This window comes from Lolium perenne, chromosome 3 (genome assembly GCF_019359855.2).
Source record: "Lolium perenne isolate Kyuss_39 chromosome 3, Kyuss_2.0, whole genome shotgun sequence".
Lineage (NCBI taxonomy): Eukaryota > Viridiplantae > Streptophyta > Magnoliopsida > Poales > Poaceae > Lolium > Lolium perenne.
In genome coordinates, this window is record NC_067246.2 from 273,220,263 (window position 1) to 273,222,938 (window position 2,676).

Genomic DNA, 2,676 nt, shown 5'->3' on the forward strand with positions numbered 1-2,676 from the left:
TATGGTGGACACACACCTAACTTGTTGGTTCTTGCTGTTCTTGTGCCTTGAATTTCCTCTGCTTGTTTGTAATGTACCATTTGTATGCTCCGTTAGATACAAAATCAAAATCATGTGCACAGTACATTAGTGTTAGCAATTAGCGAAGCAATTGTTTTGGAGTTGATATAGATCACCTCTGTATGTGCTGCAATTTTCAGAACTCTGCCATGAACCCATGATGCAGTTATCATTCTATAAAATCTTAAACCTCTATGAGTGTGTTTTGATCCCTGTTGATGAATTGACATCGATTCTGATGTAACTACTACTAATGTAGTATACAGTTAACTTCACTGTACTGTGGTTATATATATCAAGCCATTTTGTTTCAGTTTTGGATGTTACTAATGGTAGGCATGTGTGGTGTGGGCCTTAACCTTGTCTGGTGTCCCTTGTGCTTCTTTGAAGATAGGACATGGATGGATGTGGATGCCTTATGTACCAAAATTCTGCAAGGAAGTCAAGAATGGTCATATAGCGAAGTGGATATCGCGTTAGATTCCGAATCTATAGGTCGTGGGTTCGACTCCCACTATGATCAATTTTCCTTGTGTTTTTTAGAGGAAATTTGTGTGGCTCCTGTTTTTTGTTTCTTGTGTTTTTCAGCAGACAGTGGCTTACTGCAATTGCACACAAGGTATCAGGGTTCTTGTGAACAAGATTGGTCCCATGACCTCAGGTCCCCAGCTGCCTTACAGGGCGGTTGTCATGGAGTGCAGAATTTCACCTGTACTAGTGCATTATCAGGAATTTTTTAACCCCAAAGGCCTATCTGGTAACTGTTGGTGTAAATTATTGTGTGGAACAAATGTCACCATTCAATCACATGGAAGACTTGGTTGTCAATGAACCCATAATTATCCAGAACATGTGGACATAAGGTGGTTGTTTATAGAGCTGTAGTTATTTTGATACGGCTGCAACTTCGCTGTATGTTGTGTATGTTTTTGTAAAGAGATTGAATTGGTTTCAAGAGTTCCTTAATCGCAATCTGAATTCGCATGGCAAAAATGATGATACTAGGGAAATCGGAATGTCCCCTGAAAGGGGACGGGGATCGCCGAATCTAACTTCCTGGTTTAGATAGTACTATATGAATAGGCCTGACTAAATCCTTGTATAGTTTCCTCTATTTCTCTATGAAATGAAATATTACCAAGAGTGGTTCGAATGTATATAGAACGATTTTTTTTTTTAATATTTCCCAGTATTAGATATTGCAAACTTGGATGTATCTAGACATCTTTTGTAAATGCATATGAATCTAACACAAAAATTATGTAACGGAGGCAGCAACACATTTCTGAAAACTTTGTTGTGTTTTGTGTATTTGTTGGAAACAGTTCAATTTGATTTCAGGCTCTCAGCGCAGTTAAGTTGCACATTTATGTAAACACGCGTAATATTTTTGATCTTGTAGATGTATGAAAATGGATGATCGGAACAAAGGAAGCGAAAAGTCATTTTAGATCATGGGCACCAGTGCTCTCATCATATTAAAAATATTCGAAAAGGAGCTGATGATGTATCCCACTAAAGTACAAAATCTTAATTACAAATGTTTGGTTTTCTGAGCTACACAAAAATGATAAAGTATGATTTTTTTAGAGATTTAAATCACACTCAGATCTACATATTTGTTATTTTGTGTAGCCCAAAATACACATTAATTTCAGCTGAAAGTTTACACAGTTGTGGGATACTATACTGGCTACATAATAATTTATTTTCAATTTTAAAAAATTTAGAAATATGATTTTTAATTATTTTTTAAAAAGGGATCACTAGTTCGGTCGTGCCCATGCGCACCAAATCTCTGTTTGGAAGGAAGATATATAAAGCAAAGATAATAACAAAGATTTGTTGTTGATCTTGGGTGCATTATGCTTATCACCGAAAAAAGAAATTAATATGTACTCCCTCCGTTAAAAAAAAATCAAGGTTTAAAATAGCGTGCTAAATGAAATAGCGTCGGCCTCCTTCAAACGCTATGAACGCTATATCATGCTAATTGCGTGCTACATTTCAAATAGCGTTTCAAAAAAATATTAAATATAAACTAGAAATAAAAGATTTCACTAAAAAGGTTACATATTTAGTCCAAAAATAACTGAATCATACATACATAACCACATGCAACAAATAGATCTCCAATTTTTCAGAAGGCTAACATTAGTATTCCATAAGGCAATAACATATTATAAATTATTTATTAAGAATCATCAACATTAACGATATTAAGTTCTAATCTAGAAGAGGAATCATATTGCAGTTCATTACCACCGAAAAGTGAAAGCAACTTAGCTTGAAAAAATAGCGCGCTAACGCTATGAAGTTTTAGCACGATATATCATGCTATTTCACAAATAGCGTCATAGCGAGAAAAATTACTAAAATTTAGCATAGACCCTCCAAATATACTATTGCGTGGTATTAGCGAAGAAATAGCGCGCTATTTTAAACCTTGGAAAAAATTGACGCGAGTGGTACATAAAAAATAGCCTAGAGACGCACGTATCTCACGTTAATTAAACATGACCAGAGGTAGTCTTTACTATTATATTTGAGTTGGTACGTCGTCAAACATGTTTGATGTCAAAGATCGGAGACATCTTGACCGTCTAATCTTAGTAA

At 35.2% G+C, this 2,676-nt stretch overlaps 1 non-coding gene across 1 annotated transcript; it reads left to right on the plus strand.

Moving 5' to 3' along the window:
* Positions 1–510: 510 nt before the first annotated feature.
* Positions 511–583, plus strand: TRNAR-CCG (transfer RNA arginine (anticodon CCG)). The gene has a single exon. It is a non-coding gene; the product is annotated as a tRNA-Arg (tRNA).
* Positions 584–2,676: the final 2,093 nt, after the last annotated feature.